A 13,568-nucleotide genomic window follows, 5' to 3' on the forward strand; every position below is an offset into this window, starting at 1 on the left:
ATTTGCCACAGGAATGAATGTCAACCTAGTATTAGATTGTTGTTTCCATAAAAACACTGATCAGGTCTTTCTTTTCTTTTCATGAACAATCCAAAACATGCTTCTCCTTCATCGGGGTATCAGCAAATGTCTGTGAATGGAAATACGTGATAGTTGTGATAGTTACTAGATTCATGCTCAAGATGACTGAACTGCTACACAGGAACTGTCTACCAATGATATACAAAAGCTACTTTGAGGACATTTACTGTCATATTGTTATTGTGGACACAACCAATGCACATATATAGAGTAGGAGCACTACAGGCAGGTGAAGAAAGTGCAAGTAAGTGGTCAGGATACATTGATTCAGTGACCACTGGGGTTCATCTCCAGATCAAGCTTTGGGAACTCTATCCACTGGTTTTCCAGACTGTTTTCAGACTGTGTTTTGAAGGCTGCCTTAAAACTTACTTCTTCCGGATAGTTTTTCAGTGGGTGTCCACCACTGGAGACTTCTCCCTAGAGACAAAGAGGAAGAAAGATTGAAAAAGTCAGGAGAAGGAGACAGAAAGAATGAAAGAGTCATGGAGATCTGTGAACGGCACAGAGACGACCCTTCCCCACCGTCTCTTTAGAGAGTATCAGTTGGGCAGTTTCTGCTCTTTAAAAGAGATTTAATTTTTTTGAGATGACAATATATCATTCAAGTCAGTTTTAGTTAGTATAAATAAATAATCTGCTAAGACTTAGATAACTAAGACTTAGGTAACTTAGTTACTTAGGTAACTAAGTCTTAGGGCAGAATGCTAAACAAATTCATAAAATTTGCTATTAATTTAATAAATTAGACGAGAACTTGCGAATTCTGTAAATTTGTGTTAAGATCTAATACTTGGACTTAAAAATATTTTATGGGAAAAAATATGCATCATTAGCCTTTAAATTCAATATTTACATTCAATTCTTCTCACCTTATGAGCCTTAAAGTAGTAAACTTTCCATTATTTGTGCCTACTCTAGCACTCTTATTTTTTATCTTGAATACTAGTAACCACTGAGATTTAAATCATTGAAATTTAAAACAACCAAGTTAAACATAGATTTCAACTTGTCAAACAGCCTGTTAGTTTGAATAAGTAATATTTTTACACTCCATGGCCAGAGACATTTAGAAACAAATTCTGAGGTATCACGAAATAATAAACATCAGGCCACCATATGTGTTTAAAAGATCACTAAATAAATGTGAATAAAGCTTACATTGGTTTCTATGGAAACTTTTTCAACTTTTCAGGGAGCCTCATCTACATTATCTCATTAAATTGCTTTTTCAGGAAAACTTGAGGGCAAGACATCCTTAGGCCAATTTGATAAGGGAGAGAAATCAAAGTCAGAATGGGATAAATAAAATGACTAATGTCAAGGAGTATTGCTAGAACTGAATGACTTCTGACATTCTTTTACCTTGCTTAAATTTTTAAAAAAAAGTAAGAAATTTAGTTAAAAAGAAAATTTTCTGGTGTGTGCTCCACACTTGGAGTGGAGAGAAAAAAAAGCATCAAAAACTAAAAATTAAGCTAGGAGTAAGATGCTAATATTCCTAAAAACATAGACATCACAGGTCGAACCACAGAGGTGGTACTATTTTTTTTTCCAAATCATGGTTTCCTCTAGTGAAAAAAATCAATATGTTGCAGTTTAACTGTTTCCAAATGCTTCCAAGCTTGTAGGATTAATGGATAAATAGTGAGAGAGATAAGATAGTTCTGTTATCTTAAACTAAAGCATAAACTATTTGGAAAAATTGAATCCATATAAGTCCTTTAAACTGTGAGGGATTTAACTTCAAGTACACAGAGAGGACTGGAAACTCACTTCAGATAAACTTCTTAGAGCTGAACTTGCTGCACTAGCTGCCCTCACATGAACAACTAGAGGAGGAATGCTGTGGGCTTTTCCAGTGTGACTCTTTTGTGTGACAGAACTTGTACTTGCATGCTAATAATCCCTTCCCTTTGCCTGCTCAGAGGGGAAGGTGGCAGACTGCTTAGAGTTACAAATGCACCTTTCTGGGCAGCCAGCACTTGAAGCCCTGCCTGGCAGCCTCTGAACTCAGGGGGGTTAACATCGAGGCAGCAGGGAGCAGTGCCCAGCAGCTGGCTGAGAAGGGAGATTTGTCTCCTGGGAACTGGAGGGCAATGGTTTTCCCAATTTGTACACTTGTAGTCTTCTGCTGGACCTGGTGATGACTGAAGGCCTTTCTTGATGATCGAATATAAATAAAGCAGAGTTCTTGACAGCTCTGCTTCTTCCCACAGTGCCAGGTCTTTGAATATCTACACCAGAGAAAATGACTGTGAAAGTTGATATGAGGACAAACTCCTTCTTGTCAGACTCAGACAAAACTAGAGAGGGAAGTTATGAGGGGGAGGACCCATGTCTGTCTATCTGAGATAAGGACTTTCTCAAGGAGTTTTCAAAGGCCCAGAACATGTCTCATTCTACACATACTCTGTGCTTTGCAGTCACACGTATGCACAGATTTGTGTAACAAAGTTGATCTTTAACATTCTTTAATACTGCAACAATTCAAACAAGAGTCTCTCCATAGAATACTGGCCCAGCAGTGGAATCTGCACCAATAAACTCTTGCCAACCCCTCCACCACCACATGCATCTCCAAGACCAACGAACTTAGTATCTAAGTAGCTTACATAAACTTCTCACTTTCACCTTTAAAACTTCCCCTTGTCTTGACCTTCTTGAATATACTCATACTTTACTATGGCACATGTATTGCCATTACAAGGCTCTGTCATTCCCAAATAAAATCATTATTCTTTGAGTAATCTGTCTGTGACTGTTATTTAGCTTGGAAGAAGAAATCTACATGTCACCATTTAATTCATTGGAGTTTGGCTGCAATTGTCCTTCATAAATCAATGACAAGGTTGGCACCGCTGAATAAGAAGAACAAAATAAAAGACTCTACGAGGAAAATACAGAAGAAACAACCACTTTGCAGATTGCAGAGAGAATTACAGATGCAGCAAAGGCCGAGTAGACAAAGCAAAGAACAAGATGTCAGGATCTCTGATTCTTAGGGTCAGGAGAGCTGGCTCCATTCAAGAGCCTTGGTCCAATATGTCTATCTCAGGTTCTTCATTTCCATCATGGGACCACTGAAATGCTGGATTCCCTCCTCCCCCTACTGGAAGCACCAATGAAATATAATTCCTTTCAAAACCCAAAGCTATCAATTTCGGTTCACTCTTTCTTAATTATAAAGAATTGGCATTTTAAGTATCAAGTCATTCTAACAACATAAGATTTTGGTAATCACCTGGAAGTGAATCAAAACTACCCCAGTGCAATTTCCCTTGAAAAATAAAGAGGGTAAAGGGGATACAAAAAAAAAAAAAAGAAAGGGGCGTGTGAAGGAGGGAAAGGGCAGAATACATGGAAACTATGCATTAACGAAAAGAGAGAGGGAGAAGAAAAAAAGCAAGAAAAGGTATTTCCTGCAATATGGTTTTGCTTATCATGAATTCCTTATATAATCACAGTTGAGATAAAAATGTTTTAAATGTGAATTAGAAAATATATTGTAAAGTCAGGGAAAGTTGGAGGGGGAACCAAAGTGATTATCGTTTAACATATGACAGGGGATGTTGTCTGTTGGAGAAAGTGGTTCTTTGAGCTCCCTTGGTTAATTTTACTGTTAAAGAAACATTCTCAATGAGAAACAGAAGTAAGACGTCCACACTCTCCTCAATCCATTGCCATTTTTTCACTACCAGAGCCTCTCTTATTTCAACCAAGAAGTATTTTCTATTCATCTTTTACTGATCCTAGGACAAGAGGTAAATGAACTGGCACTTGCGTAGGATATATTTATTCTCAAACATTACACATCTAAGATCTCTGGTATTAATTTCCTTCAAAAAAATGTTTCATGAAAACCCTGTTTCATCAGAATGATCTTTCTTTCCACCTTCTTCCAAATGAAACCAAAAAAAATAGTGCTAACAAAGAGCACCCTCTTAAGAAGGACCTGAGGTTTGTGTGACCCATGGAAAGACAAGAGCTCAATAGGATCAGCCAAAGCATTTCGGACTCCTACGTACTTAGAACAGCGAACCTAACAGTTATTCCACAGGTATTGGGTGTCACATAGGTCTTGGGATAAAGAATTGAACAAGAATCAATCCCTATCATAAAAAATAAAATCTTAACCTTCAGAAAACAGATATACAAGTCATTCAAATCTAAAGGAAAATTTACTTGACACAGGTAAAACCAGCATGCCTTGAGGAAAAGATAAAAGTGCACCTAACTTTTCATTTATTTAACAAGCATGTGTTGAGAACTCTCATGTGCTGAGAGCTGTCCAGTCACTGCATATGTTTGATGAAGATAAAATATAGAGTGTAACTCTTGAGGAAATTATTTTTAAGCTTAGTCCTAAAGGCTTGGCCAATTAGCCTGATGAAGGAGCTGAATAAGGAGAAGGACTCATACTAGAAAGAAGGAAAATTTTGTGCAAGGGCCCAGGCACAACTGAGCAATTATATGAAACCACAGAACTACGGGGAAGGACACTAAATTTACTATGCCCTGAAATGTGCACTGTATTTTCAGATATAGGGATACCAATATCATCTGTCACTTCTTAGTTTCATGCTAGAAGTTTCTGAAATACAGTTGCTAACAGGGTGGCTAGATTTTGTGCTTTCTAAATGTGCTGTTAATACAGCATTACTGAATTTATGACAGATGATGAGGAGATTGATTCAGCTTTCAGTACTTGGCGCACTCCATAGGCACCGACTATGATCGATGTCCCAGAGAATGTGCAGCAATATCTATTTCCAATTGGTCTGTAATTTCAAGGACAAACTATGCAGATCACCTTTCTCTGAAAATGACACCTTTAGCCTGTACAGAAGACATTTGACTGCTTTAGCATTGCTAGGACCAAAAGACAGTGGTTCTGTTAAGACAAGATGTTATGATTCACTTTGCTTCCAAGGTCCATTGGTGCATCAGGTTGTACCTGTAGCAGGAATCAGCGATTTCAGATTTGATCAAATGTGTCCCTTTAGAAGGAACAAGGGGTTAGATGTGTAGCTCAGTGGTAGAGTGCCTGCCTAGCATGTGCAAGGCCCTGATTGGTCAATTAGCTTTAGAAAGTTCCATCTAACACTGTTGAACTAGTAGTTGCTCTAGGCCTATATCTTATGTTGATTAATCTATCATATCCATGTTAATATTATTTCACTATCATTAACTATCATTAAAAAAAAACTAAAATCCATGCATTCTTTCTGAAATGGTTTTAGTGTGCCAATACAGCAGATTGTCACCATGAGTTCTTGAAGAGTCCCACCGTTTTTCTAAAGCTGGTGTACTCATCTGTGAATTTCAGACACCAGAACCACAGAGTTGTGTTTCATATAAGATGAATATTATGAAAGAGTTCTGAAAACTTCACAGACTTTGGCAACTACAACGTGCACTATTGGTTGTAAATGTGTGAATCTTCATGATCCACCCAGATACTGGTTTCCCTGCCTCCTGCCTTGTGAATTATGAATAGTTTTATGACCATGCCAGATTTCTGTCCTTCCCACCCAATTCTGCCATCCATGTGGGAGCCTCTGCCCCTCCACCCTTCCATTAAAGGCAGGGAACCTTCTCTGGCTGCCTCACACATCTTTATCAAAGCACATATCATATATTTTGGGGGTTTTTGTTTGTTTGTTTTTTGGTACTGAGGATTGAACCCAGGGATGCTTAACCACTGAGCAGCCACATCCCCACCCTTTCTTATATTTTATTAGAGGCAAGGTCTCGTTGAATTGCTAAGTGCCTCTCTAAATTGCTGAGACTGTCTTTAAACTTGCCAAACTTGCCTCAGCCTCTGGAGCCGCTAGGATTACAGGTGTGTGTCACAGTTCACTTGATCATTGGTTACTTGGTCTTTATTTCTGAATTAAATTGGTAAAGCACAAAAAAATGTTTTAATTTTTGCTTCTCAAATTATGATACAGGGTGTGGCAACTAATGTTTCAAAAGTGGATGAGTGGTAATCCCTGTGGCTCAGGAAGCTGAGGCAGGAGGATCACAAGTTTAAAGCCAGTCTCAGCAATTTAGCAAGGCACTTAGCAACTCAGCGAGACCATGTCTCTAAATAAAATATAAAAAAGGTGGGGATGTGGTTCAGTAAGTCAGTGGTCTAATATGAAACTATAATTTTATAGACATAATTATAAGGTACCAAAAAAAAAGAATGAATGGAAACCTGTTTTAGCTGGTGGTGAAGGTATGCAGTCTACACAAATCATTAAGATGATAAATAATAGGATGAAGGAGGTAAGTCGCTTCCAAAAATCAGTGGTCAGATATTGTTACTGAATATGAAATAAGCTCATTGAAGAAAGTGCTATTATTTAGAATTCACAAATAGTCCTTAAATAGAAGTTTTACCTTGAAATATAAAAAGTATGTATTAATAAGTATTTTTTAAATTTGGTGTTATGAATGTTTATTTTCATATTACTAAAACAAAAAATATTAAATTGACTTTTAAAAAGAGCATAATAAAACATAGAACTTAGGGAAAACTTCTTCAAACATTTTGCATATTAAAACCAAATTAAAAGGAATAAAAAGAAACAACAAATAATGCCTTAAAAAAACTAGTAGGTAAACAAAAGGAAATGTTGAAAAACAAAAAGAATTATTTTTAAAAATGAATTTTAGTGAAAATTACAAATATCAAAAATAGGCAAAGAAAACCAAACATACAGAAAACAGGACCAAAGGAAAAAAATCTAAAAAGAACACAAGGGAAGCAAATATATGCAAAAAGTTGGTAATTCAGAAAAACTTTCTTGTGTTCTTTACCATAGAAATAATAAGAAAGAGCAAGAGATGGAAGAAGAATCGAGAGATCAAAAGAAACTTCCAAGGTATATCTGATTTTCAAATGTTGACAAGGTAACTATAGTGTCAAGGAATTCATATTTTGGTGATAGTACTTATTAAACAAAAATAATTGATTGCTATAAAAGTTACAATAGTTTTTACTTGCAGTAGGTGGCAGAGTTTGTAACTGGAATGTTGTACGAGATAGACTGCTCAGTTATCTGGCAAAGTTCTCTTTGTTGACCTTGATAGTATTCTCATTAAGCTATAATAAAGTCATATATTTTATTGTGTGACTTTCTATATTTGTGTTTAATTTTGCAATAACAAGTTATCTTCAAATGAATATACATCCATTTCTAATATGAAATGATAATTTTATAGACATAGCTATAAGGTCCAAGTGAAATTCCTAAGGGGTTAGACTGAGATGTTATTATACTCTATTTACTAGTGGTTCTATGGTCACGTATCTAGTCCCTCTAAATCGAAATCTTTTGGTCTTTGCAAAGTGGTAATTATTGATCATATATCTAGAAAAATATTGTTCTGATTGAATTTTAAGCTAATCTAACCATAATAATAAAAATGTTTTGATTTTCACCTTTCAAATAATTAAGTCTTTAAATTCTCTTCTACTGAACTTTTTGAAAAAAAAATCAGTACATGTCATTTTGGAAACTGTAGAGTACCTGAATAAGTTCTCCAAGGTTAGTGAAATATAAATGTGAGTCTCAAAATTTATCCAAACATATGCTATGTTCTTTTAAAATTAAATTAACCTTTGTATTTGCAGAATAACTAAATAGCTAAAGTGACCAATGTCCTGTACTGTGACTCAGATGGGAACACGTAGGAAAATTGATACTCAAGCCTCCTGAAATACCCAGGGTTTATGCCTCTTGTATTCTCAGCCCATGTTTCCTTAATTTTAAAAGATTGATTTTTCAGATAAGTAATATTACTAGGCATTTCTCTGCTTTTAAGGAAACACAATTTTCCCTCAACAGATGCATAGAAACAAGTTTGTATTTGTTTCTTTTAACATATGCCTTTGATTTTTTTCCCTCAGTAACAAATGACCTGTTTCACATTTCAGACACGTTTATATTATTTAATAAACATTAAGAAGTTATAGACTCTTGAAAACTTTGTAAAAAAAATTCTTTTTCACTAACTTGTAAACAAATGTGAGCCATATAATATAGGAGTACATTTGAAGTCAAAAGCAAATTTTTAATTCTCAACACATTGATTTAAAGGGAGATAATTGTTTTTAAATAATTTTTACTCCATAAGTGGTCCAAAGAGAATGCTGTCTGTAGAATTAATACTCAGATCAATACGTAAAATACATGAATAAACATTATCTAACCTGCCACAACTTGGCAGTTGATGCCATGGGCAGTATCACTAGAAGAGTCGTGGTTTTCTAGGAGAAATGAATAGAAGCAACATCGATTGTCCAAGAGAAAAGAAGTGATCACCAATGACTTGGAGTGTCATTACTCTTGATTTATTCATATTATTAAAATTACCAACTCAAATTTTATCTACAGTTTTTAGGATACTTTGAAAAGACAATCCCCATTAGTGACCTATTTCTATAGATATTATTTCTTCTGTTCAATGTGAGCTTACTATAGACTGGTCATAAGACTATGACTGGGCCTGGGTTCTATGTTCTATCGGAAGGTGACAAAAGTGGGGACATCCTAGAGAAGTAAGAAAACAAGTGTTCAAACCCCATTTCTGACATTGGGCACGTAATACAGCCTCCCTGGATCTCAATTTCCTCACCTGTAAATGGTAATAATGCCATTTGCCCCAGTGGTTTTTGGAGGACTAAATGAAATAATGTCTACAAAACATATAAGAATAAAACTCTGGCTGTGACCTTTATTAATTGCTATAGTAAGTATGTGTACTGATATTTAGGAAGATTGCAGTGAATGAAAGAGGAAAAAAAAAAAAAAACATGTACCATGAAAAGCATGAAAACCCATGCTCTCATTCTTGTATCACCTTCTAAGATTTTACTCTTAGAAAATCTCAGCTGTAATGCCACTTGCAGCAAGACTCCTCTGACCCACATGTTTATGTTGCCCCACCCCACCATGAATTCCATGACCCTCCTGCTTCATCTCATGATGGCCTCCGACTCCTCCTGCCCCACCGTTTTCTCCAAGACTTCCTCCTATTAGAAAAGTTGCCCACTGACTGTAATGATCTGAGGCAGTCTCTTCTACATCGTTGATTCCACATACCCAGGCTTAACATGTGTGGGGCTTTGGAGAAAGAAGTCAAACAGAGGTCTACATTGTCAAGAAACTATTACAAACATGTATTCTGGACATCAATCAAACTCTGAAGGGCAGCTTTGGGTTTAAAACTATTGTAGTATTTCAAATTCTGACCCTAACTTGGCAGAAAAGAGAGAGCAACAAGGTCATGTGGACCCCTGACCCAATGTCCCTACCCCTTCCCAAGATTCTGAATCTCACCATAAGGACTCTGGGAATATTCATGCGGATATTTTATATGCATGTCCCAAAATTCCTCTACACACTCCTAGGCTCCCTAGGCCTAGAATTGAGCTGTATGAAACAATAAACTAGGGAAAGATCCAATGTTTATCGGAGCAGGCGTGGGATCTTTTGTGCAAGGAATCCAGGATATTATTACCTGGCACAGGGTCAAGTTTCAGATGAATTTACCTCCTTGACCCCATGGATTCCTCATGCAAAGGGGAAAAACACAGACTTGGGCAAGTCTAGAAGGGTATCATTGAAACACCCCGAGGATGGACACATTATCTCTTGACCATTGAAACGATTTAACATAGAGCTGGGTACCTCTGAGTCACTCCACAATTGTATTGAATGAGTAAGGACTATTACAAGAAGCACAAATTTCTAACTTGATGGGCAAAATACATAGGAGATATGGTTATTAGACAGAAAAATAAAGATTAATAGGTCTGAATCAGGGAGATTCTGGCAGCAAGAAATGGGTTAAAGTCATAATCTAGATCTATTTACAGTCAACAGGAAATTAAATTTGAATATAAAGTACAGAAAAAACATTTTTTAAACTAACTGAATAATAGTTCAAAATAATAGGTGACCAAAAATAGACCAAAGGTAGACTATAAAAATTAAAATGAGCAAAAGCCAATTAAAATGGCCTACCATAAAGAGACATTCAGACCCCCCAGCTAAGATTGCCTATGCAGAGAACAACATAAAAAATTCTCTCTAGGACAGGTAGGGTGCTTTTCAGTATCATTAGAAAGGAAACAGAATAGAAAAGGATGCAGAGGGAGCTGCTTACATAAGGTATCTTTGCAATCATACCCACTAATTGTAGGATACACCATTGTCTAGACCCCATCAGCCCAGACTTTTATTTATTTATTGTGAGGTTAGTCCAAGAAAATTGAAGCAAGAACTGAAGAGATAAACCCCGCTAACTCCAGGGGGAATTTTTCCAGGAGGAATTTGTTTCATTGGTGCATACAACAGACTTCACAGATCAATCAGTAAACATGCAAAGGACAAAACCACAGAGTGATACCAGACCCAACAACCTAATGAACCACAATTTAAATGCTTCATTAAATCTAAGACAGGGCTCAGAGTGTGGGTCCGATGATGATGTTCCAAGTCTCTTTGATGTAGCACAATTTTTCCTTCATGGTCTAAAACTCTTGCCCCTTCAAGGGCCAGAGTCCCAAGATGTTCTATAGGAAGAATTTTTTTTGTTGTTGTTGTTATTAATTCTTGGTCCAAAAAGTGAATTTAATGCACTGACAGAACAAAGCTTACTTTGGGAGCCCGAAAATGGCCAAACCACATCATAGAGAGTAAGAAGATATCTTCCATTCTCATGAAGGTATGCCCATCTTTAGAACCTAGTTCAAAGCAAATATCTTTTGAGGTCTTACAGAACATGACTTAACACTGAGGTTTATTACAATGTTTTTGCATGTGTTTGCATTTTGTGAAAAATAGCTAGGATCAAAAACAGAGGAGCCAAAAAAAGATTTCCTGCCAGTTCTGGGAGTCTAAAAGCCAAAACTTTCAAGAGAAAAAGATAATTCTCATATCATGCATAGCCTAACATTATGCACTGTCAATATGAATTGAGGTAAACTTGAAATTTAGGGTACTTTTTGACAATGAACTTCAGAGACAAACTAGCCATGTTTGAAACTCATACCAATATAGCAGATTACTCATGTTAGGGCCACTGCCAGTTAGTTGAATATATTAATGTAAGAAAACTCAGTCATGAAAAACCAGCCTCAATATTTTTATGAATCACAAGTTTCCCAGGAGAGCTCTCTTTACTCTTATAGAATGCCCTTTGAAGTTCAGAGACAATACAAATCAAACTTAGCAGGGCAACTGCCACACAGAGTTTTGCCTTAAATTATTGGGAGAATCTTCAATAACAAATTTGGCCAACCACCAGACTTAGGACTGGCTGCCCCATAAGTTTACTCCAGGCAATGAGGTGAGGGGGAGTGATGTCGGCCAGTCTCAAAGATCAGAAAGAGTTTCAACATCAATTGCAAGGTGAAAAAATGCACAATTATAAATTTTCAAATTAATCGAGGAGCTGAAAGTCACCCAATGAAATATTTGTAAAATAGTTTCATATTTTTTAAAAAATATGAAAATAGAGTTATAGAAATAAAGATATCAATTCATGCTTAAAAGGGACGTTCTAGTTTTATAACTTTAACATGTACCATGAATGCAGTGAAAGCTTCTAATAATGCTATTTCAAGAGTAGATATCCTTAATGAATGCACAGTAAACACCTTTATTTATTTTTCCCAACATGCCACATTTTTATTTTTTTCATGCTTTTATTGGTGCATTATAATTATACATAATAGTGTGGTTCATATTCAGATATGCAAAAAAAATTTGTTCCAATTCACCCCAATACTTCCCCTTTTTCTCTCTCCCTTCCTCCTCCTGTTCCCCAAGATCTTTGGCTTGTTGATGGCTAAATGTACTTTGCTGAAGGAATCACTGTGTTCAGATTTGGTGTCTTGGAGGGAGAGGTGACTAAAATGGACAAATGAGGCCACATAAGAGATGATGGAAGAAATTTTTCATCAGAAAGATGGCCTCAATAAAGAGTGATCATGATATTTAATAACTAAAGATTTAAAAGATAGAGGGGAAATGGGAGAAGAAATTAAGGCTTATAGATCAAAGTTTCAAAATGAGAAAGCAGGGCTGGGGATGTAGCTCAGTGTAATATATATATATATATATATATATATATATATATATATATATATATATATATATATATATAAACAAATCTTTAAAAACAAAATGAGGGAACAATGTTCTAGAACAGTAATAACATAGGGGTAGGAACAAGAAGTTTTAGAAAAGAGCTGGTGCCTAAAATCTTGAGGGCAAGAACGGGCTGTGGGCTTTGGAAGGGGCTCTTCTGAGAAAGAAGTTGTCCTATTTTCTAACATTAAACTTGTTATAATTCCTCTCCGAAGTAACTTTGTCTCTTCCTAATATTGCAAAGTTGGGCCTCTAAAGTGAGGCAAAATTATACTGAGAGGACAAAATTGGACTCATTTTTTTTTTTTTTTTTTTTTGCTTCTTATAATTATAAACCTGCCACATTTAATTTAGGAGGATGAGGTGAAAAAATTCTTCAGTGACTAGGCCTTGCTTTTGACCGTGTTGTATGAATAAAGGAAAGGAAGGTGGCCTTTCTCCAGGACCCACCACAGACCAGCCCCACATGTTGCTGTACTGAATCCTCATGATAGTCTTGTGAAACAATTATCTATTTTATAGCTGAAGAAACTGAAACTCAGAAGGTTCTGAGACAGAGTTGGGGCTTCCTGTCACAGCCTGCCATCTTTCTAGAAGACAGAGAATGAAATTAATTTTCTTTTGCGGTATTTGTTTTTTGTTTTGTTTTGTTTTAATTTGTTGCTATTTTCTACTTATTAGTTCCCCTAGTCCAAGGCCAACCCAATGAATTATTTATGTTAAACCCAAAGGCAAATTATTATTATTGTGGACTAGTGAACCACTCACTATAGTACATGTAAAGTTGCTTTAAGAAGAATAAAACCTATTATGAGTCACCAAATCTATTGTTAGGGCCTTGGAATTTAAGAAATAATAATGTAAAGACGACATGCCTGTTTGTTCACTTCTTCCAGGAGGAGGAAGTTAACAACAAGCCTTAGAATCATTCATTGTGACCTCCAAGCTCACAGGATATAAACATATCATTCAACTCTCATGAGAAGCCAAGCCCCCAAATCAGTGGAAAAAGTAATGGCTTTGGAAACAAGACAGGATGTGGATCCTTTTTCCTGTCACCCATTAGGTGTGTGGCCTTTGAGGCAAGTTACACAAACTCCAAGTTTCTTATTTTTCAGTTGTCAAAAGGGAACAAAAGTAAGAATATTTCCAATGAAAGGTTTAGGAGCAGTGTCTATAACGCACAGTGCTAGGCACTAGGTAAAGGTTTTCCATTTTGACTATTACCTGTCATTTCATTCTCCTCTTTTACTTCATGTGGGCTCCCAATCTCTTGAAATGACCCTTTCCACCCACTCACGTTGCCATTAACCCAGAAGCCACCTTCTTCTGTGC

The sequence above is a fragment of the Callospermophilus lateralis genome, chromosome 16 (assembly GCF_048772815.1).
Source record: "Callospermophilus lateralis isolate mCalLat2 chromosome 16, mCalLat2.hap1, whole genome shotgun sequence".
In the NCBI taxonomy this organism is placed as follows: domain Eukaryota; kingdom Metazoa; phylum Chordata; class Mammalia; order Rodentia; family Sciuridae; genus Callospermophilus; species Callospermophilus lateralis.